Here is a 23536-nt window from a genome sequence, read left to right on the forward strand (position 1 = left end):
TCTAAGTGTCTGTATGTGTCTGTATGTAAGTGTCTGTATGTAAGTGTCTGTATGTAAGTCTCTGTATGTAGGTGGCTGTATTTAAGTGTCTGTAAGTGTCTGTATGTAAGTATCTGTATGTAAGTGTCTGTGTGTAAGTTTCTGTATGTAAGTGTCTGTTTGTAAGTGTCTGTATGTAAGTGTCTGTATGTAAGTGTCAGTATGTAAGTGTCTGTATGTAAGTGTCTTCGTGTCTGTATGTAAGTGTCTGTATGTAAGTGTCTCAGTGTCTGTATGTAAGTGTCTGTATGTAAGCATCTGTATGTAAGTGTCTAGGTAAGTGTCTCAGTGTCTTTATGTAAGTGTATGTATGTAAGTGTCTCAGTGTCTGTATGTAAGTGTCTGTATGTAAGTGTCTGTATGTAAGTGTTTGTATTTAAGTGTCTCAGTGTCTCTAAGTAAATGTCTAAGTAAGTGTCTGTATGTAAGTGTCTGTATGTAAGTGTCTCAGTGTCTGTATGTAAGTGTCTGTATGTAAGTGTCTGTATGTAAGTGTCTGTATGTAAGTGTCTGTATGTTAAGTGTCCGTATGTAAGTGTCTGTATGTAAGTATCTCAGTGTCTGTATGTAAGTTTCTGTATGTAAGTGTCTGTATGTAAGTGTCTGTATGTAAGTGTCTCAGTGTCTGTATGTAAGTGTCTGTATCTAAGTGTCTGTATGTGTCTGTATGTAAGTGTCTGTATGTAAGTCTCTGTATGTAAGTCTCTGTATGTAGGTGGCTGTATTTAAGTGTCTGTAAGTGTCTGTCTGTAAGTATCTGTATGTAAGTGTCTGTGTGTAAGTTTCTGTATGTAAGTGTCTGTTTGTAAGTGTCTGTATGTAAGTGTCTGTATGTAAGTGTCAGTATGTAAGTGTCTGTATGTAAGTGTCTTCGTGTCTGTATGTAAGTGTCTGTATGTAAGTGTCTGTATGTAAGTGTCTCAGCGTCTGTATGTGTCTGTATGTAAGTGTCTGTATGTAAGTGTCTCAGTGTCTGTATGTAAGTGTCTGTATGTAAGCATCTGTATGTAAGTGTCTATGTAAGTGTCTCAGTGTCTTTATGTAAGCGTCTGTATGTAAGTGTCTCAGTGTTTGTATGTAAGTGTCTGTATGTAAGTGTCTCAATGTCTGTATGTAAGTGTCTGTATGTAAGTGTCTGTATGTAAGTGTATGTATGTAAGTGTCTCAGTGTCTGTATGGAAGTGTCTGTATGTAAGTGTCTCAGTGTCTGTATGTAAGTGTCTGTATGTAAGTGTCTGTATGTAAGTATATGTATGTAAGTGTCTCAGTGTCTGTATGTAAGTGTATGTAAGCGTCTGTATGTAAGTGTCTATGTAAGTGACTCAGTGTCTGTATGTAAGTGTCTGTATGTAAGTGTCTGTATGTAAGTGTCTTAGTGTCTGTATGTAAGTGTTTGTATGTAACTGTCTGTATGTAAGTGTCTTTATGTAAGAGTCTGTATGTAAGTGTCTGTATGTAAGTGGCTAAGTGTCTGTATGTAAGTGTCTTTATGTAAGAGTCTGTATGTAAGTGTCTGTATGTAAGTGTCTGTATGTTTGTTTCTGTATGTAAGTGTCTGTAAGTGTCTGTATGTCAGTGTCTGTATGTATTGGTCTGTTTGTAAGTGTCTGTATGTAAGTGTCTCAGTGTCTGTATGTAAGTGTCTGTATGTAAGCGTCTGTATGTGTCTATGTAAGTGTCTCAGTGTCTGTATGTAAGTGTCTGTATGTAAGTGTCTGTATGTAAGTGTCTCAGTGTCTGTATGTAAGTGGATGTAAGCGTCCGTATGTAAGTGTCTATGTAAGTGTGTCAGTGTCTGTATGTAAGTGTCTGTATGTAAGTGTCTGTATGTAAGTGTCTGTATGTAAGTGTCTGTATGTAATTGTCTGTATGTAAGTGTCTTTATGTAAGAGTGTATGTAAGTGTCTGTATGTAAGTGGCTAAGTGTCTGTATGTAAGTGTCTTTATGTAAGAGTCTGTATGTAAGTGTCTGTATGTAATTGTCTAAGTGTTTGTATGTAAGGGTCTGTATGTAAGTGTCTGTATGTAAGAGTCTGTATGTAAGTGTTTGCATGTAAGTGTCTGTATGTAAGTGTCTCAGTGTCTGTTTGTAAGTGTCAGTATGTAAGTGTCTGTATGTAAGTGTCTATGTAAGTGTCTGTATGTAAGTGTCTGTATGTAAGTGTCTGTATGTAAGTGTCTGTATGTAAGTGTCTGTATGTAAGTGTCTCAGTATCTGTATGTAAGTGTCTGTGTGTAAGTGTCTGTATGTAAGTGTCTGTATGTAAGTGTCTGTATGTAAGTGTTTGTATGTAAGTGTCTGTATGTAAGTGTCTCAGTGTCTGTTTGTAAGTGTCAGTATGTAAGTGTCTGTATGTAAGTGTCTATGTAAGTGTCTGTAAGTGCCTGTAGGTAAGTGTCTGTATGTAAGTGTCTGTATGTAAGTGTCTGTATGTAAGTGTCTGTAAGTGTCTGTATGCAAGTGTCTGTGTGTCTGTATGTAAGTGTATGTATGTAAGTGTCTGTATGTAAGTGTCTGTATGAAAGTGTCTGTATGTAAGTGTCTGTATGTAAATGGCTGTGCGTCTGTATGTAAGTGTTTGTATGTAAGTGGCTGTAAGTAAGTGTCTACTTGTCTGTATGTAAGTGTCTGTATGTAAGTGTCTGTATGTAAGTGTCTGTAAGTGTCTGTATGTAAGTGTCTGTGTGTCTGTATGTAAGTTTATGTATGTAAGTTTCTGTATGTAAGTGTCTGTATGAAAGTGTCTGTATGTAAGTGTCTGTATGTAAGTGGCTGTGTGTCTGTATGTAAGTGTTTGTATGTAAGTGTCTGTAAGTAAGTGTCTACTTGTCTGTATGTAAGTGTCTGTATGTAAGTGTCTGTATGTAAGTGTCTGTATGTAAGTGTCTGTATGTAAGTGTCTGTGTGTCTGTATGTAAGTGTATGTAAGTGTCTGTACGTAAGTGTCTGTATGTAAGTGTCTGTATGTAAGTGTCCGTATGTAAGTGTCTGTATGTAAAAGTCTGTATGTAAGTGTCTGTATATAAGTGTCTGTCTGTAAGTGTCTGTATGTAAGTGTGTGTATGTAAGTGTGTGTATGTAAGTGTCTGTATGTAAGTATCTGTATGTAAATGTGTGAATGTAAGTGTGTGTACATGAGTGGCTGTATGTGAGTGTCTGTACGTAAGTGTCTGTACGTGTCTGTACATAAGTGTCTGTACGTAAGTGTCTGTATGTAAGTGTCTGTCTGTAAGTGTGTATGTAAGTGTCTCAGTGTCTGTTTGTAAGTGTCAGTATGTAAGTGTCTGTATGTAAGTGTCTGTCTGTATGTAAGTGTCTGTACGTAAGTGTCTGTAAGTGTCTGTATGTGAGTGTCTGTATGTAAGTGTCTGTATGTAAGTGTCTGTAAGTGTCTGTATGTAAGTGCCTGTATGTAAGTGTCTCAGTGTCTATGTAAGTGTCTTTATGTAAGTGTCTGTATGTAAGTGTCTGTATGTTTGTTTCTGTATGTAAGTGTCTGTAAGTGTCTGTATGTCAGTGTCTGTATGTATTGGTCTGTTTGTAAGTGTCTGTACATAAGTGTCTCAGTGTCTGTATGTAAGTGTCTGTATGTAAGCGTCTGTATGTGTCTATGTAAGTGTCTCAGTGTCTGTATGTAAGTGTCTGTATGTAAGTGTCTGTATGTAAGTGTCTCAGTGTCTGTATGTAAGTGGATGTAAGCGTCTGTATGTAAGTGTCTGTATGTAAGTGTCTCAGTGTCTGTATGTAAGTGTCTGTATGTAATTGTCTGTATGTAAGTGTCTGTATGTAAGTGTTTGTATGTAAGTGTCTGTATGTAAGTGTCTCAGTGTCTGTTTGTAAGTGTCAGTATGTAAGTGTCTGTATGTAAGTGTCTGTCTGTATGTAAGTGTCTGTATGTAAGTGTCTGTAAGTGTTTGTAGGTCAGTGTCTGTATGTTTGTTTCTGTATGTAAGTGTCTGTAAGTGTCTGTATGTCAGTGTCTGTATGTAATGGTCTGTATGTAAGTGTCTGTATGTAAGTGTCTCAGTGTCTGTATGTAAGTGTCTGTATGTAAGCGTCTGTATGTGTATATGTAAGTGTCTCAGTGTCTGTATGTAAGTGTCTGTATGTAAGTGTCTCAGTGTCTGTATGTAAGTGTATGTAAGCATCTGTATGTAAGTGTCTATGTAAGTGTCTCAGTGTCTGTATGTAAGTGTCTGTATGTAAGTGTCTGTATGTAAGTCTCAGTGTCTGTATGTCAGTGTGTGTTTGTAAGTGTCTGTATGTAAGTGTCTGTATGTAAGTGTTTGTATTTAAGTGTCTCAGTGTCTGTAAGTAAGTGTCTAAGTAAGTGTCTGTATGTAAGTGTTTCTATGTAAGTGTCTGTATATAAGTGTCTGTATGTAAGTGTCTGTACGTTAAGTGTTTGTATGTAAGTGTCTGTATGTAAATATCTCAGTGTCTGTATGTAAGTGTCTGTATGTAAGTGTCTGTATGTAAGTGTCTCAGTGTCTGTATGTAAGTGTCTGTATCTAAGTGTCTGTATGTGTCTGTATGTAAGTGTCTGTATGTAAGTGTCTGTATGTAAGTCTCTGTATGTAGGTGGCTGTATTTAAGTGTCTGTAAGTGTCTGTATGTAAGTATCTGTATGTAAGTGTCTGTGTGTAAGTTTCTGTATGTAAGTGTCTGTTTGTAAGTGTCTGTATGTAAGTGTCTGTATGTAAGTGTCAGTATGTAAGTGTCTGTATGTAAGTGTCTTCGTGTCTGTATGTAAGTGTCTGTATGTAAGTGTCTCAGTGTCTGTATGTAAGTGTCTGTATGTAAGCATCTGTATGTAAGTGTCTAGGTAAGTGTCTCAGTGTCTTTATGTAAGTGTATGTATGTAAGTGTCTCAGTGTCTGTATGTAAGTGTCTGTATGTAAGTGTCTGTATGTAAGTGTTTGTATTTAAGTGTCTCAGTGTCTCTAAGTAAATGTCTAAGTAAGTGTCTGTATGTAAGTGTCTGTATGTAAGTGTCTCAGTGTCTGTATGTAAGTGTCTGTATGTAAGTGTCTGTATGTAAGTGTCTGTATGTAAGTGTCTGTATGTTAAGTGTCCGTATGTAAGTGTCTGTATGTAAGTATCTCAGTGTCTGTATGTAAGTTTCTGTATGTAAGTGTCTGTATGTAAGTGTCTGTATGTAAGTGTCTCAGTGTCTGTATGTAAGTGTCTGTATCTAAGTGTCTGTATGTGTCTGTATGTAAGTGTCTGTATGTAAGTCTCTGTATGTAAGTCTCTGTATGTAGGTGGCTGTATTTAAGTGTCTGTAAGTGTCTGTATGTAAGTATCTGTATGTAAGTGTCTGTGTGTAAGTTTCTGTATGTAAGTGTCTGTTTGTAAGTGTCTGTATGTAAGTGTCTGTATGTAAGTGTCAGTATGTAAGTGTCTGTATGTAAGTGTCTTCGTGTCTGTATGTAAGTGTCTGTATGTAAGTGTCTGTATGTAAGTGTCTCAGCGTCTGTATGTGTCTGTATGTAAGTGTCTGTATGTAAGTGTCTCAGTGTCTGTATGTAAGTGTCTGTATGTAAGCATCTGTATGTAAGTGTCTATGTAAGTGTCTCAGTGTCTTTATGTAAGCGTCTGTATGTAAGTGTCTCAGTGTTTGTATGTAAGTGTCTGTATGTAAGTGTCTCAATGTCTGTATGTAAGTGTCTGTATGTAAGTGTCTGTATGTAAGTGTATGTATGTAAGTGTCTCAGTGTCTGTATGGAAGTGTCTGTATGTAAGTGTCTCAGTGTCTGTATGTAAGTGTCTGTATGTAAGTGTCTGTATGTAAGTATATGTATGTAAGTGTCTCAGTGTCTGTATGTAAGTGTATGTAAGCGTCTGTATGTAAGTGTCTATGTAAGTGACTCAGTGTCTGTATGTAAGTGTCTGTATGTAAGTGTCTGTATGTAAGTTTCTTAGTGTCTGTATGTAAGTGTTTGTATGTAACTGTCTGTATGTAAGTGTCTTTATGTAAGAGTCTGTATGTAAGTGTCTGTATGTAAGTGGCTAAGTGTCTGTATGTAAGTGTCTTTATGTAAGAGTCTGTATGTAAGTGTCTGTATGTAAATGTCTGTATGTTTGTTTCTGTATGTAAGTGTCTGTAAGTGTCTGTATGTCAGTGTCTGTATGTATTGGTCTGTTTGTAAGTGTCTGTATGTAAGTGTCTCAGTGTCTGTATGTAAGTGTCTGTATGTAAGCGTCTGTATGTGTCTATGTAAGTGTCTCAGTGTCTGTATGTAAGTGTCTGTATGTAAGTGTCTGTATGTAAGTGTCTCAGTGTCTGTATGTAAGTGGATGTAAGCGTCCGTATGTAAGTGTCTATGTAAGTGTGTCAGTGTCTGTATGTAAGTGTCTGTATGTAAGTGTCTGTATGTAAGTGTCTGTATGTAAGTGTCTGTATGTAATTGTCTGTATGTAAGTGTCTTTATGTAAGAGTGTATGTAAGTGTCTGTATGTAAGTGGCTAAGTGTCTGTATGTAAGTGTCTTTATGTAAGAGTCTGTATGTAAGTGTCTGTATGTAATTGTCTAAGTGTCTGTATGTAAGGGTCTGTATGTAAGTGTCTGTATGTAAGAGTCTGTATGTAAGTGTTTGTATGTAAGTGTCTGTATGTAAGTGTCTCAGTGTCTGTTTGTAAGTGTCAGTATGTAAGTGTCTGTATGTAAGTGTCTATGTAAGTGTCTGTAAGTGCCTGTAGGTAAGTGTCTGTATGTAAGTGTCTGTATGTAAGTGTCTGTATGTAAGTGTCTGTAAGTGTCTGTATGCAAGTGTCTGTGTGTCTGTATGTAAGTGTATGTATGTAAGTGTCTGTATGTAAGTGTCTGTATGAAAGTGTCTGTATGTAAGTGTCTGTATGTAAATGGCTGTGCGTCTGTATGTAAGTGTTTGTATGTAAGTGGCTGTAAGTAAGTGTCTACTTGTCTGTATGTAAGTGTCTGTATGTAAGTGTCTGTATGTAAGTGTCTGTAAGTGTCTGTATGTAAGTGTCTGTGTGTCTGTATGTAAGTTTATGTATGTAAGTTTCTGTATGTAAGTGTCTGTATGAAAGTGTCTGTATGTAAGTGTCTGTATGTAAGTGGCTGTGTGTCTGTATGTAAGTGTTTGTATGTAAGTGTCTGTAAGTAAGTGTCTACTTGTCTGTATGTAAGTGTCTGTATGTAAGTGTCTGTATGTAAGTGTCTGTATGTAAGTGTCTGTATGTAAGTGTCTGTGTGTCTGTATGTAAGTGTATGTAAGTGTCTGTACGTAAGTGTCTGTATGTAAGTGTCTGTATGTAAGTGTCCGTATGTAAGTGTCTGTATGTAAAAGTCTGTATGTAAGTGTCTGTATATAAGTGTCTGTCTGTAAGTGTCTGTATGTAAGTGTGTGTATGTAAGTGTGTGTATGTAAGTGTCTGTATGTAAGTATCTGTATGTAAATGTGTGAATGTAAGTGTGTGTACATGAGTGGCTGTATGTGAGTGTCTGTACGTAAGTGTCTGTACGTGTCTGTACATAAGTGTCTGTACGTAAGTGTCTGTATGTAAGTGTCTGTCTGTAAGTGTGTATGTAAGTGTCTCAGTGTCTGTTTGTAAGTGTCAGTATGTAAGTGTCTGTATGTAAGTGTCTGTCTGTATGTAAGTGTCTGTACGTAAGTGTCTGTAAGTGTCTGTATGTGAGTGTCTGTATGTAAGTGTCTGTATGTAAGTGTCTGTAAGTGTCTGTATGTAAGTGCCTGTATGTAAGTGTCTCAGTGTCTATGTAAGTGTCTTTATGTAAGTGTCTGTATGTAAGTGTCTGTATGTTTGTTTCTGTATGTAAGTGTCTGTAAGTGTCTGTATGTCAGTGTCTGTATGTATTGGTCTGTTTGTAAGTGTCTGTACATAAGTGTCTCAGTGTCTGTATGTAAGTGTCTGTATGTAAGCGTCTGTATGTGTCTATGTAAGTGTCTCAGTGTCTGTATGTAAGTGTCTGTATGTAAGTGTCTGTATGTAAGTGTCTCAGTGTCTGTATGTAAGTGGATGTAAGCGTCTGTATGTAAGTGTCTGTATGTAAGTGTCTCAGTGTCTGTATGTAAGTGTCTGTATGTAATTGTCTGTATGTAAGTGTCTGTATGTAAGTGTTTGTATGTAAGTGTCTGTATGTAAGTGTCTCAGTGTCTGTTTGTAAGTGTCAGTATGTAAGTGTCTGTATGTAAGTGTCTGTCTGTATGTAAGTGTCTGTATGTAAGTGTCTGTAAGTGTTTGTAGGTCAGTGTCTGTATGTTTGTTTCTGTATGTAAGTGTCTGTAAGTGTCTGTATGTCAGTGTCTGTATGTAATGGTCTGTATGTAAGTGTCTGTATGTAAGTGTCTCAGTGTCTGTATGTAAGTGTCTGTATGTAAGCGTCTGTATGTGTATATGTAAGTGTCTCAGTGTCTGTATGTAAGTGTCTGTATGTAAGTGTCTCAGTGTCTGTATGTAAGTGTATGTAAGCATCTGTATGTAAGTGTCTATGTAAGTGTCTCAGTGTCTGTATGTAAGTGTCTGTATGTAAGTGTCTGTATGTAAGTCTCAGTGTCTGTATGTCAGTGTGTGTTTGTAAGTGTCTGTATGTAAGTGTCTGTATGTAAGTGTTTGTATTTAAGTGTCTCAGTGTCTGTAAGTAAGTGTCTAAGTAAGTGTCTGTATGTAAGTGTTTCTATGTAAGTGTCTGTATATAAGTGTCTGTATGTAAGTGTCTGTACGTTAAGTGTTTGTATGTAAGTGTCTGTATGTAAATATCTCAGTGTCTGTATGTAAGTGTCTGTATGTAAGTGTCTGTATGTAAGTGTCTCAGTGTCTGTATGTAAGTGTCTGTATCTAAGTGTCTGTATGTGTCTGTATGTAAGTGTCTGTATGTAAGTGTCTGTATGTAAGTCTCTGTATGTAGGTGGCTGTATTTAAGTGTCTGTAAGTGTCTGTATGTAAGTATCTGTATGTAAGTGTCTGTGTGTAAGTTTCTGTATGTAAGTGTCTGTTTGTAAGTGTCTGTATGTAAGTGTCTGTATGTAAGTGTCAGTATGTAAGTGTCTGTATGTAAGTGTCTTCGTGTCTGTATGTAAGTGTCTGTATGTAAGTGTCTCAGTGTCTGTATGTAAGTGTCTGTATGTAAGCATCTGTATGTAAGTGTCTAGGTAAGTGTCTCAGTGTCTTTATGTAAGTGTATGTATGTAAGTGTCTCAGTGTCTGTATGTAAGTGTCTGTATGTAAGTGTCTGTATGTAAGTGTTTGTATTTAAGTGTCTCAGTGTCTCTAAGTAAATGTCTAAGTAAGTGTCTGTATGTAAGTGTCTGTATGTAAGTGTCTCAGTGTCTGTATGTAAGTGTCTGTATGTAAGTGTCTGTATGTAAGTGTCTGTATGTAAGTGTCTGTATGTTAAGTGTCCGTATGTAAGTGTCTGTATGTAAGTATCTCAGTGTCTGTATGTAAGTTTCTGTATGTAAGTGTCTGTATGTAAGTGTCTGTATGTAAGTGTCTCAGTGTCTGTATGTAAGTGTCTGTATCTAAGTGTCTGTATGTGTCTGTATGTAAGTGTCTGTATGTAAGTCTCTGTATGTAAGTCTCTGTATGTAGGTGGCTGTATTTAAGTGTCTGTAAGTGTCTGTATGTAAGTATCTGTATGTAAGTGTCTGTGTGTAAGTTTCTGTATGTAAGTGTCTGTTTGTAAGTGTCTGTATGTAAGTGTCTGTATGTAAGTGTCAGTATGTAAGTGTCTGTATGTAAGTGTCTTCGTGTCTGTATGTAAGTGTCTGTATGTAAGTGTCTGTATGTAAGTGTCTCAGCGTCTGTATGTGTCTGTATGTAAGTGTCTGTATGTAAGTGTCTCAGTGTCTGTATGTAAGTGTCTGTATGTAAGCATCTGTATGTAAGTGTCTATGTAAGTGTCTCAGTGTCTTTATGTAAGCGTCTGTATGTAAGTGTCTCAGTGTTTGTATGTAAGTGTCTGTATGTAAGTGTCTCAATGTCTGTATGTAAGTGTCTGTATGTAAGTGTCTGTATGTAAGTGTATGTATGTAAGTGTCTCAGTGTCTGTATGGAAGTGTCTGTATGTAAGTGTCTCAGTGTCTGTATGTAAGTGTCTGTATGTAAGTGTCTGTATGTAAGTATATGTATGTAAGTGTCTCAGTGTCTGTATGTAAGTGTATGTAAGCGTCTGTATGTAAGTGTCTATGTAAGTGACTCAGTGTCTGTATGTAAGTGTCTGTATGTAAGTGTCTGTATGTAAGTTTCTTAGTGTCTGTATGTAAGTGTTTGTATGTAACTGTCTGTATGTAAGTGTCTTTATGTAAGAGTCTGTATGTAAGTGTCTGTATGTAAGTGGCTAAGTGTCTGTATGTAAGTGTCTTTATGTAAGAGTCTGTATGTAAGTGTCTGTATGTAAATGTCTGTATGTTTGTTTCTGTATGTAAGTGTCTGTAAGTGTCTGTATGTCAGTGTCTGTATGTATTGGTCTGTTTGTAAGTGTCTGTATGTAAGTGTCTCAGTGTCTGTATGTAAGTGTCTGTATGTAAGCGTCTGTATGTGTCTATGTAAGTGTCTCAGTGTCTGTATGTAAGTGTCTGTATGTAAGTGTCTGTATGTAAGTGTCTCAGTGTCTGTATGTAAGTGGATGTAAGCGTCCGTATGTAAGTGTCTATGTAAGTGTGTCAGTGTCTGTATGTAAGTGTCTGTATGTAAGTGTCTGTATGTAAGTGTCTGTATGTAAGTGTCTGTATGTAATTGTCTGTATGTAAGTGTCTTTATGTAAGAGTGTATGTAAGTGTCTGTATGTAAGTGGCTAAGTGTCTGTATGTAAGTGTCTTTATGTAAGAGTCTGTATGTAAGTGTCTGTATGTAATTGTCTAAGTGTCTGTATGTAAGGGTCTGTATGTAAGTGTCTGTATGTAAGAGTCTGTATGTAAGTGTTTGTATGTAAGTGTCTGTATGTAAGTGTCTCAGTGTCTGTTTGTAAGTGTCAGTATGTAAGTGTCTGTATGTAAGTGTCTATGTAAGTGTCTGTATGTAAGTGTCTGTATGTAAGTGTCTGTATGTAAGTGTCTGTATGTAAGTGTCTCAGTATCTGTATGTAAGTGTCTGTGTGTAAGTGTCTGTATGTAAGTGTCTGTATGTAAGTGTCTGTATGTAAGTGTTTGTATGTAAGTGTCTGTATGTAAGTGTCTCAGTGTCTGTTTGTAAGTGTCAGTATGTAAGTGTCTGTATGTAAGTGGCTGTGTGTCTGTATGTAAGTGTTTGTATGTAAGTGTCTGTAAGTAAGTGTCTACTTGTCTGTATGTAAGTGTCTGTATGTAAGTGTCTGTATGTAAGTGTCTGTATGTAAGTGTCTGTATGTAAGTGTCTGTGTGTCTGTATGTAAGTGTATGTAAGTGTCTGTACGTAAGTGTCTGTATGTAAGTGTCTGTATGTAAGTGTCCGTATGTAAGTGTCTGTATGTAAAAGTCTGTATGTAAGTGTCTGTATATAAGTGTCTGTCTGTAAGTGTCTGTATGTAAGTGTGTGTATGTAAGTGTATTGTATGTAAGTGTCTGTATGTAAGTATCTGTATGTAAATGTGTGAATGTAAGTGTGTGTACATGAGTGGCTGTATGTGAGTGTCTGTACGTAAGTGTCTGTACGTGTCTGTACATAAGTGTCTGTACGTAAGTGTCTGTATGTAAGTGTCTGTCTGTATGTAAGTGTCTGTATGTAAGTGTGTATGTAAGTGTCTCAGTGTCTGTTTGTAAGTGTCAGTATGTAAGTGTCTGTATGTAAGTGTCTGTCTGTATGTAAGTGTCTGTACGTAAGTGTCTGTAAGTGTCTGTATGTGAGTGTCTGTATGTAAGTGTCTGTATGTAAGTGTCTGTAAGTGTCTGTATGTAAGTGCCTGTATGTAAGTGTCTCAGTGTCTATGTAAGTGTCTTTATGTAAGTGTCTGTATGTAAGTGTCTGTATGTTTGTTTCTGTATGTAAGTGTCTGTAAGTGTCTGTATGTCAGTGTCTGTATGTATTGGTCTGTTTGTAAGTGTCTGTACATAAGTGTCTCAGTGTCTGTATGTAGGTGTCTGTATGTAAGCGTCTGTATGTGTCTATGTAAGTGTCTCAGTGTCTGTATGTAAGTGTCTGTATGTAAGTGTCTGTATGTAAGTGTCTCAGTGTCTGTATGTAAGTGTATGTAAGCATCTGTATGTAAGTGTCTATGTAAGTGTCTCAGTGTCTGTATGTAAGTGTCTGTATGTAAGTGTCTATGTAAGTGTCTCAGTGTCTTAATGTAAGTGTCTGTATGTAATTGTCTGTATGTAAGTGTCTTTATGCAAGAGTGTATGTAAGTGTCTGTATGTAAGTGTCTAAGTGTCTGTATGTAAGTGTCTTTATGTAAGAGTCTGTATGTAAGTGTCTGTATGTAATTGTCTAAGTGTCTGTATGTAAGGGTCTGTATGTAAGTGTCTGTATGTAAGTGTCTGTATGTAAGTGTTTGTATGTAAGTGTCTGTATGTAAGTGTCTCAGTGTCTGTTTGTAAGTGTCAGTATGTAAGTGTCTGTATGTAAGTGTCTATGTAAGTGTCTGTATGTAAGTGCCTGTATGTAAGTGTCTGTATGTAAGTGTCTGTATGTAAGTGTCTGTATGTAAGTGTCTGTATGTAAGTGTCTCAGTGTCTGTATGTAAGTGTCTGTATCTAAGTGTCTGTATGTGTCTGTATGTAAGTGTCTGTATGTAAGTGTCTGTATGTAAGTCTCTGTATGTAGGTGGCTGTATTTAAGTGTCTGTAAGTGTCTGTATGTAAGTATCTGTATGTAAGTGTCTGTGTGTAAGTTTCTGTATGTAAGTGTCTGTTTGTAAGTGTCTGTATGTAAGTGTCTGTATGTAAGTGTCAGTATGTAAGTGTCTGTATGTAAGTGTCTTCGTGTCTGTATGTAAGTGTCTGTATGTAAGTGTCTCAGTGTCTGTATGTAAGTGTCTGTATGTAAGCATCTGTATGTAAGTGTCTAGGTAAGTGTCTCAGTGTCTTTATGTAAGTGTATGTATGTAAGTGTCTCAGTGTCTGTATGTAAGTGTCTGTATGTAAGTGTCTGTATGTAAGTGTTTGTATTTAAGTGTCTCAGTGTCTCTAAGTAAATGTCTAAGTAAGTGTCTGTATGTAAGTGTCTGTATGTAAGTGTCTCAGTGTCTGTATGTAAGTGTCTGTATGTAAGTGTCTGTATGTAAGTGTCTGTATGTAAGTGTCTGTATGTTAAGTGTCCGTATGTAAGTGTCTGTATGTAAGTATCTCAGTGTCTGTATGTAAGTTTCTGTATGTAAGTGTCTGTATGTAAGTGTCTGTATGTAAGTGTCTCAGTGTCTGTATGTAAGTGTCTGTATCTAAGTGTCTGTATGTGTCTGTATGTAAGTGTCTGTATGTAAGTCTCTGTATGTAAGTCTCTGTATGTAGGTGGCTGTATTTAAGTGTCTGTAAGTGTCTGTATGTAAGTATCTGTATGTAAGTGTCTGTGTGTAAGTTTCTGTATGTAAGTGTCTGTTTGTAAGTGTCTGTATGTAAGTGTCTGTATGTAAGTGTCAGTATGTAAGTGTCTGTATGTAAGTGTCTTCGTGTCTGTATGTAAGTGTCTGTATGTAAGTGTCTGTATGTAAGTGTCTCAGCGTCTGTATGTGTCTGTATGTAAGTGTCTGTATGTAAGTGTCTCAGTGTCTGTATGTAAGTGTCTGTATGTAAGCATCTGTATGTAAGTGTCTATGTAAGTGTCTCAGTGTCTTTATGTAAGCGTCTGTATGTAAGTGTCTCAGTGTTTGTATGTAAGTGTCTGTATGTAAGTGTCTCAATGTCTGTATGTAAGTGTCTGTATGTAAGTGTCTGTATGTAAGTGTATGTATGTAAGTGTCTCAGTGTCTGTATGGAAGTGTCTGTATGTAAGTGTCTCAGTGTCTGTATGTAAGTGTCTGTATGTAAGTGTCTGTATGTAAGTATATGTATGTAAGTGTCTCAGTGTCTGTATGTAAGTGTATGTAAGCGTCTGTATGTAAGTGTCTATGTAAGTGACTCAGTGTCTGTATGTAAGTGTCTGTATGTAAGTGTCTGTATGTAAGTGTCTTAGTGTCTGTATGTAAGTGTTTGTATGTAACTGTCTGTATGTAAGTGTCTTTATGTAAGAGTCTGTAAGTGTCTGTATGTAAGTGGCTAAGTGTCTGTATGTAAGTGTCTTTATGTAAGAGTCTGTATGTAAGTGTCTGTATGTAAGTGTCTGTATGTTTGTTTCTGTATGTAAGTGTCTGTAAGTGTCTGTATGTCAGTGTCTGTATGTATTGGTCTGTTTGTAAGTGTCTGTATGTAAGTGTCTCAGTGTCTGTATGTAAGTGTCTGTATGTAAGCGTCTGTATGTGTCTATGTAAGTGTCTCAGTGTCTGTATGTAAGTGTCTGTATGTAAGTGTCTGTATGTAAGTGTCTGTATGTAAGTGTCTGTATGTAATTGTCTGTATGTAAGTGTCTTTATGTAAGAGTGTATGTAAGTGTCTGTATGTAAGTGGCTAAGTGTCTGTATGTAAGTGTCTTTATGTAAGAGTCTGTATGTAAGTGTCTGTATGTAATTGTCTAAGTGTCTGTATGTAAGGGTCTGTATGTAAGTGTCTGTATGTAAGAGTCTGTATGTAAGTGTTTGTATGTAAGTGTCTGTATGTAAGTGTCTCAGTGTCTGTTTGTAAGTGTCAGTATGTAAGTGTCTGTATGTAAGTGTCTATGTAAGTGTCTGTATGTAAGTGTCTGTATGTAAGTGTCTGTATGTAAGTGTCTGTATGTAAGTGTCTGTATGTAAGTGTCTCAGTATCTGTATGTAAGTGTCTGTGTGTAAGTGTCTGTATGTAAGTGTCTGTATGTAAGTGTCTGTATGTAAGTGTTTGTATGTAAGTGTCTGTATGTAAGTGTCTCAGTGTCTGTTTGTAAGTGTCAGTATGTAAGTGTCTGTATGTAAGTGTCTATGTAAGTGTCTGTAAGTGCCTGTAGGTAAGTGTCTGTATGTAAGTGTCTGTATGTAAGTGTCTGTATGTAAGTGTCTGTAAGTGTCTGTATGCAAGTGTCTGTGTGTCTGTATGTAAGTGTATGTATGTAAGTGTCTGTATGTAAGTGTCTGTATGAAAGTGTCTGTATGTAAGTGTCTGTATGTAAATGGCTGTGCGTCTGTATGTAAGTGTTTGTATGTAAGTGGCTGTAAGTAAGTGTCTACTTGTCTGTATGTAAGTGTCTGTATGTAAGTGTCTGTATGTAAGTGTCTGTATGTAAGTGTCTGTAAGTGTCTGTATGTAAGTGTCTGTGTGTCTGTATGTAAGTTTATGTATGTAAGTTTCTGTATGTAAGTGTCTGTATGAAAGTGTCTGTATGTAAGTGTCTGTATGTAAGTGGCTGTGTGTCTGTATGTAAGTGTTTGTATGTAAGTGTCTGTAAGTAAGTGTCTACTTGTCTGTATGTAAGTGTCTGTATGTAAGTGTCTGTATGTAAGTGTCTGTATGTAAGTGTCTGTATGTAAGTGTCTGTGTGTCTGTATGTAAGTGTATGTAAGTGTCTGTACGTAAGTGTCTGTATGTAAGTGTCTGTATGTAAGTGTCCGTATGTAAGTGTCTGTATGTAAAAGTCTGTATGTAAGTGTCTGTATATAAGTGTCTGTCTGTAAGTGTCTGTATGTAAGTGTGTGTATGTAAGTGTGTGTATGTAAGTGTCTGTATGTAAGTATCTGTATGTAAATGTGTGAATGTAAGTGTGTGTACATGAGTGGCTGTATGTGAGTGTCTGTACGTAAGTGTCTGTACGTGTCTGTACATAAGTGTCTGTACGTAAGTGTCTGTATGTAAGTGTCTGTCTGTATGTAAGTGTCTGTATGTAAGTGTGTATGTAAGTGTCTCAGTGTCTGTTTGTAAGTGTCAGTATGTAAGTGTCTGTATGTAAGTGTCTGTCTGTATGTAAGTGTCTGTACGTAAGTGTCTGTAAGTGTCTGTATGTGAGTGTCTGTATGTAAGTGTCTGTATGTAAGTGTCTGTAAGTGTCTGTATGTAAGTGCCTGTATGTAAGTGTCTCAGTGTCTATGTAAGTGTCTTTATGTAAGTGTCTGTATGTAAGTGTCTGTATGTTTGTTTCTGTATGTAAGTGTCTGTAAGTGTCTGTATGTCAGTGTCTGTATGTATTGGTCTGTTTGTAAGTGTCTGTACATAAGTGTCTCAGTGTCTGTATGTAAGTGTCTGTATGTAAGCGTCTGTATGTGTCTATGTAAGTGTCTCAGTGTCTGTATGTAAGTGTCTGTATGTAAGTGTCTGTATGTAAGTGTCTCAGTGTCTGTATGTAAGTGGATGTAAGCGTCTGTATGTAAGTGTCTGTATGTAAGTGTCTCAGTGTCTGTATGTAAGTGTCTGTATGTAATTGTCTGTATGTAAGTGTCTGTATGTAAGTGTTTGTATGTAAGTGTCTGTATGTAAGTGTCTCAGTGTCTGTTTGTAAGTGTCAGTATGTAAGTTTCTGTATGTAAGTGGCTAAGTGTCTGTATGTAAGTGTCTTTATGTAAAAGTCTGTATGTAAGTGTCTGTATGTAATTGTCTAAGTGTCTGTATGTAAGGGTCTGTATGTAAGTGTCTGTATGTAAGTGTCTGTATGTAAGTGTTTGTATGTAAGTGTCTGTATGTAAGTGTCTCAGTGTCTGTTTGTAAGTGTCAGTATGTAAGTGTCTGTATGTAAGTGTCTATGTAAGTGTCTGTATGTAAGTGTCTGTATGTAAGTGTCTGTATGTGTCTGTATGTAAGTGTCTGTATGTAAGTGTCTGTATGTAAGTGTATGTATGTAAGTGTCTGTATGTAAGTGTCTGTATGTAAGTGTCTGTATGTAAGTGTTTGTATGTAAGTGTCTGTATGTAAGTGTCTCAGTGTCTGTTTGTAAGTGTCAGTATGTAAGTGTCTGTATGTAAGTGTCTATGTAAGTGTCTGTATGTAAGTGCCTGTATGTAAGTGTCTGTATGTAAGTGTCTGTATGTAAGTGTTTGTATGTAAGTGTCTGTATGTAAGTGTCTGTATGTAAGTGTCTGTATGTAAGTGTCTCAGTATCTGTATGTAAGTGTCTGTATGCAAGTGTCTGTATGTAAGTGTCTCAGTGTCTGTTTCTGTCAGTATGTAAGTGTCTGTATGTAAGTGTTTGTATGTAAGTGTCTGTATGTAAGTGTCTCAGTGTCTGTATGTAAGTGTCTATATGTAAGTGTCTGTATGTAAGTGTCGCAGTGTCTGTATGTAAGTGTCGCAGTGTCTGTATGTAGGTGTCTGTATGTAAGTGTCTGTATGTAAGTGTCTGTATGTAAGTGTCTGTATGTAAGTGTCTGTATGTAATTGTCTGTATGTGTCTGTATGTAAGTGTCTAAGTGTCTGTATGTAAGTGTTTGTGTGTCTGTATGTAAGTGTATGTATGTAAGTTTCTGTATGTAAGTGTCTGTATGTAAGTGTCTGTATGTAAGTGTCTGTAAGTGTCTGTATGTAAGTGTCTGTATGTAAGTTTATGTATGTAAGTGTCTGTATGTAAGTGTCTGTATGAAAGTGTCTGTATGTAAGTGTCTGTATGTAAGTAGCTGTGTGTCTGTATGTAAGTGTTTGTATGTAAGTGTCTGTAAGTAAGTGTATACTTGTCTGTATGTAAGTGTCTGTATGTAAGTGTCTGTATGTAAGCGTCTGTATGTAAGTGTCTGTATGTAAGTGTCTGTATGTAAGTGTCTGTTGGTAAGTGTCTGTGTGTCTGTATGTAAGTTTATGTAAGTGTCTGTACGTAAGTGTCTGTACGTGTCTGTACGTAAGTGTCTGTACGTAAGTGTCTGTATGTTAGTGTCATTATGTAAGTGTCTGTACATAAGTGTCTGTACGAAAGTGTATGTACGTAAGTGTCTGTGCGTAAGTGTCTGTATGTAAGTGTCTGTCTGTATGTAAGTGTCTGTATGTAAGTGTGTGTATGTAAGTGTCTCAGTGTCTGTTTGTAAGTGTCAGTATGTAAGTGTCTGTATGTAAGTGTCTGTCTGTATGTAAGTGTCTGTATGTAAGTGTCTGTAAGTGTTTGTAGGTCAGTGTCTGTATGTTTGTTTCTGTATGTAAGTGTCTGTAAGTGTCTGTATGTCAGTGTCTGTATGTAATGGTCTGTATGTAAGTGTCTGTATGTAAGTGTCTCAGTGTCTGTATGTAAGTGTCTGTATGTAAGCGTCTGTATGTGTATATGTAAGTGTCTCAGTGTCTGTATGTAAGTGTCTGTATGTAAGTGTCTCAGTGTCTGTATGTAAGTGTATGTAAGCATCTGTATGTAAGTGTCTATGTAAGTGTCTCAGTGTCTGTATGTAAGTGTCTGTATGTAAGTGTCTATGTAAGTGTCTCAGTGTCTTAATGTAAGTGTCTGTATGTAATTGTCTGTATGTAAGTGTCTTTATGCAAGAGTGTATGTAAGTGTCTGTATGTAAGTGTCTAAGTGTCTGTATGTAAGTGTCTTTATGTAAGAGTCTGTATGTAAGTGTCTGTATGTAATTGTCTAAGTGTCTGTATGTAAGGGTCTGTATGTAAGTGTCTGTATGTAAGTGTCTGTATGTAAGTGTATGTATGTAAGTGTCTGTATGTAAGTGTCTCAGTGTCTGTTTGTAAGTGTCAGTATGTAAGTGTCTGTATGTAAGTGTCTATGCAAGTGTCTGTATGTAAGTGCCTGTATGTAAGTGTCTGTATGTAAGTGTCTGTATGTAAGTGCCTGTATGTAAGTGTCTGTATGTAAGTGTCTGTATGTAAGTGTGTGTATGTAAGTGTCTCAGTGTCTGTTTGTAAGTGTCAGTATGTAAGTGTCTGTATGTAAGTGTCTGTCTGTATGTAAGTGTCTGTATGTAAGTGTCTGTAAGTGTCTGTATGTCAGTGTCTGTATGTAAGTGTCTGTATGTAAGTGTCTGTAAGTGTCTGTATGTAAGTGTCTGTATGTAAGTGTCTCAGTGTCTATGTAAGTGTCTTTATGTAAGTGTCTGTATGTAAGTGTCTGTATGTTTGTTTCTGTATGTAAGTGTCTGTAAGTGTCTGTATGTCAGTGTCTGTATGTAATGGTCTGTATGTAAGTGTCTGTATGTAAGTGTCTCAGTGTCTGTATGTAAGTGTCTGTATGTAAGCGTCTGTATGTGTCTATGTAAGTGTCTCAGTGTCTGTATGTAAGTGTCTGTATGTAAGTGTCTGTATGTAAGTGTCTCAGTGTCTGTATGTAAGTGTATGTAAGCATCTGTATGTAAGTGTCTATGTAAGTGTCTCAGTGTCTGTATGTAAGTGTCTGTATGTAAGTGTCTATGTAAGTGTCTCAGTGTCTTAATGTAAGTGTCTGTATGTAATTGTCTGTATGTAAGTGTCTTTATGCAAGAGTGTATGTAAGTGTCTGTATGTAAGTGTCTAAGTGTCTGTATGTAAGTGTCTTTATGTAAGAGTCTGTATGTAAGTGTCTGTATGTAATTGTCTAAGTGTCTGTATGTAAGGGTCTGTATGTAAGTGTCTGTATGTAAGTGTCTGTATGTAAGTGTTTGTATGTAAGTGTCTGTATGTAAGTGTCTCAGTGTCTGTTTGTAAGTGTCAGTATGTAAGTGTCTGTATGTAAGTGTCTATGTAAGTGTCTGTATGTAAGTGCCTGTATGTAAGTGTCTGTATGTAAGTGTCTGTATGTAAGTGTCTGTATGTAAGTGTCTGTATGTAAGTGTCTCAGTATCTGTATGTAAGTGTCTGTATGTAAGTGTCTATATGTAAGTGTCTGTATGTAAGTCTCAGTGTCTGTATGTCAGTGTGTGTTTGTAAGTGTCTGTATGTAAGTGTCTGTATGTAAGTGTCTGTATGTCAGTGTCTGTATGTAAGTGTCTGTATGTAAGTGTCTGTATATAAGTGCCTGTATGTAAGTGTCTGTATGTAAGTGTCTCAGTGTCTGTATGTAAGTGTCTGTATGTAAGTGTCTCAATGTAAGTGTCTGTATGTAAGTGTCTGTATGTAAGTGTCTCAATGTAAGTGTTTGTATGTAATTGTCTGTATGTAAGTGTCTTTATGTAAGAGTCTGTATGTAAGTGTCTGTATGTACGTGTCTAAGTGTCTGTATGTAAGTATCTCTATGTAAGAGTCTGTATGTAAGTGTCTGTATGTAAGTGTCTAAGTGTCTGTATGTAAGGGTCTGTATGTAAGTGTCTATATGTAAGTGTCTGTATGTTAGTGTCTGTATGTAAGTGTCTGTATGTAAGTGTCTGTATGTAAGTATCTGTATGTAAATGTCTGTGTGTAAGTGTCTGTATGTAAGTGTCTTAGTGTCTGTATGTAAGTGTCTGTATGTAAGTGTCTGTTTGTGTCTGTATGTAAGTGTCTGTATGTAAGTGTCTGTATGTAAGTGTCTGTATGTAAGTGGCTGTATGTAAGTGTCTGAAAGTGTCTGTATGTAAGTATCTGTATGTAAGTGTCTGTATGTAAGTTTCTGTATGTAAGTGTATGGTTGTAAGTGTCTGTATGTAAGTGTCTGTATGTAAGTGCCTGTTTGTAAGTGTCTGTATGTAAGTGTCTGTATATAAGTGCCTGTATGTAAGTGTCTGTATGTAAGTGTCTCAGTGTCTGTATGTAAGTGTCTGTATGTAAGTGTCTCAGTGTCTGTATGTAAGTGTCTGTATGTAAGCTTCTGTATGTAAGTGTCTGTAAGTAGTGTCTCTATGTAAGTGTCTCAGTGTCTGTATGTAAGTTTCTGTATGTAAGTGTCTCAATGTAAGTGTCTGTATGTAAGTGTCTGTATGTCAGTGTCACAGTGTCTGTATGTAAGTGTCTGTATGTAAGTGTCTCAGTGTCTGTATGTAAGTGTCTGTATGTAAGCGTCTGTATGTGTCTATGTAAGTGTCTCAGTGTCTGTATTTAAGTGTCTGTATGTAAGTGTCTGTATGTAAGTGTCTCAGTGTCTGTATGTAAGTGTATGTAAGTGTCTGTATGTAAGTGTCTGTATGTAAGTGTATGTAACTTTCTGTATGTGTCTATGTAAGTGTTTCAGTGTCTGTATGTAAGTGTCTGTATGTAAGTGTCTGTATGTAAGTGTCTGTATGTAAGTGTCTGTATATAAGTGTCTGTATGTAAGTGTCTGTATGTAAGCTTCTGTATGTACGTGTCTGTAAGTAGTGTCTCTATGTAAGTGTCTCAGTGTCTGTATGTAAGTGTCTGTATGTAAGTGTCTCAATGTAAGTGTCTGTATGTAAGTGTCTGTATGTACGTGTCTCAAGGTAAGTGTCTGTATGTAATTGTCTGTATGTAAGTGTCTTTATGTAAGAGTCTGTATGCAAGTGTCTGTATGTACGTGTCTAAGTGTCTGTATGTAAGTATCTCTATGTAAGAGTCTGTATGTAAGTGTCAGTATGTAAGTGTCTAAGTGTCTGTATGTAAGGGTCTGTATGTAAGTGTCTATATGTAAGTGTCTGTATGTAAGTGTCTGTATGTAAGTGTCTGTATGTAAGTATCTGTATGTAAGTGTCTGTATGTAAGTGTCTGTATGTAAGTGTCTGTATGTAAGTGTCTGTATGTAAGTGTCTGTATGTAAGTGTCTCAGTATCTGTATGTAAGTGTCTGTATGTAAGTGTATGTAAGTGTCTGTATGTAAGTGTCTGTATGTAAGTGTCTTTATGTAAGTGGCTGTATGTAAGTGTCTGTAAGTGTCTGTATGTAAGTATCTGTATGTAAGTGTCTGTATGTAAGTTTCTGTATGTAAGTATATGTTTGTAAGTGTCTGTATGTAAGTGTCTGTATGTAAGCGCCTGTTTGTAAGTGTCTGTATGTAAGTGTCTGTATATAAGTGCCTGTATGTAAGTGTCTGTATGTAAGTGTCTCAGTGTCTGTATGTAAGTGTCTGTGTGTAAGTGTCTCAGTGTCTGTATGTAAGTGTCTGTATGTAAGCTTCTGTATGTAAGTGTCTCAATGTAAGTGTCTGTATGTAAGTGTCTGTATGTCAGTGTCACAGTGTCTGTATGTAAGTGTCTGTATGTAAGTGTCTCAGTGTCTGTATGTAAGTGTCTGTATGTAAGCGTCTGTATGTGTCTATGTAAGTGTCTCAGTGTCTGTATTTAAGTGTCTGTATGTAAGTGTCTGTATGTAAGTGTCTCAGTGTCTGTATGTAAGTGTATGTAAGTGTCTGTATGTAAGTGTCTGTATGTAAGTGTCTCAGTGTCTGTATGTAAGTGTATGTAAGTTTCTGTATGTAAGTGTCTATGTAAGTGTTTCAGTGTCTGTATGTAAGTGTCTGTATGTAAGTGTCTGTATGTAACTGTCTGTATGTAAGTGTCTGTATATAAGTGTCTGTATGTAAGTGTCTGTATGTAAGTGTTTGTATGTAAGTGTCTCAGTATCTGTATGTAAATGTCTTTATGTAAGTGTCTGTATGTAAGTGTCTCAGTGTCTGTTTGTGTCAGTATGTAAGTGTCTGTATGTAAGTGTCTGTATGTAAGTGTCTATGTAAGTGTCTCAGTGTCTGTATGTAAGTGTCTGTATGTAAGTGTCTGTATGTAAGTGTCTTAGTGTCTGTATGTAAGTGTCTGTATGTAATTGTCCATATGTAAGTGTCTTTATGTAAGAGTCTGTATGTAAGTGTCTGTATGTAATGTCGTCTGTCTGTGTGTGTGTGTGTACCTTAAGCGTACATGTATGTAATGTCGTATGTAATGTCGTCTGTCTGTGTGTGTGTGTGTACGCTTAAGGTACACACACACAGACAGACGACATTGCCTGGGACTTGACACCTGTCAAGCACGCCGATTATTCACCGGCGTTTTATATCTTTAACCCGTCGATGCCATGTGTTTAAATAAACTCTACTTCCCTGGTGTCTACTTCCTTAACTCGGATAACCCTGTAGGGCAGTGGCTCTTCACAACCTGAGGGTGCGAGATTCCCTTTCTGGGGGGGTGCGAGACACGGCCAGATTTGTTTTCTTTAGAAGGTGAAAAAACAAAACGCAAATTTAGCGTGGATACGTTAGTACAACTACTTTGTTTCATCAACCCCTGTGTATTTATTGTGGCCTTACGTCCCACAGGGGGTGCAGAGGAGTTGCTGTGTACAGTAAAACCTTGGATTGCGAGTAACTTGGCCTGCGAGTGTTTGGCGAGACGGGCTACATTTGTAAATAAATATTAACTTGATAAACGAGCGAGGTTCTCGCAATACGCGCAGCGCACGTGTAGACACGCTTTGTACTGCCGGGCGTCACGTGATCACAACTGATGTACCGAGTGCTCTGATTATACGCGAGTGCTTTGGATTACAAAACACGTTTCCGGAACGAATCGAGCTCGCGATCCCACGGTTTCTACCGTATCGACGTTGTACGACGTTGTTAACGGCTGAGAGCCACAAGGGGTGGCAGGCTGCGGTCAAGGTGAAGAGACACCGCTCTCGGGGGAAGGACGGCCGGGGGTTGAAACGATAAAAGGGAGAGAGGGCGAAGGGGGAGGAGGGGAACGCCTAAATGCGCCCGAATGAGCGAGCTGAAAAATAACGCTCCAACATT

General features: G+C 37.1%; 1 protein-coding gene across 4 annotated transcripts in view; it reads right to left on the reverse strand.

Annotated features, from left to right (window-relative positions):
- Positions 1-23536, reverse strand: part of LOC142910659 (uncharacterized) — a 247819-nt gene that overhangs the window by 193013 nt on the left and 31270 nt on the right. The gene's annotated exons all lie outside the window — the stretch shown is intronic.

Source organism: Petromyzon marinus, unplaced genomic scaffold (assembly GCF_048934315.1).
Source record: "Petromyzon marinus isolate PM22_M1 ecotype Great Lakes invasive population unplaced genomic scaffold, UKy_Petmar_22M1.pri1.0 PM_G_Scaffold_15, whole genome shotgun sequence".
Taxonomy (NCBI): Eukaryota; Metazoa; Chordata; class Hyperoartia; order Petromyzontiformes; family Petromyzontidae; genus Petromyzon; species Petromyzon marinus.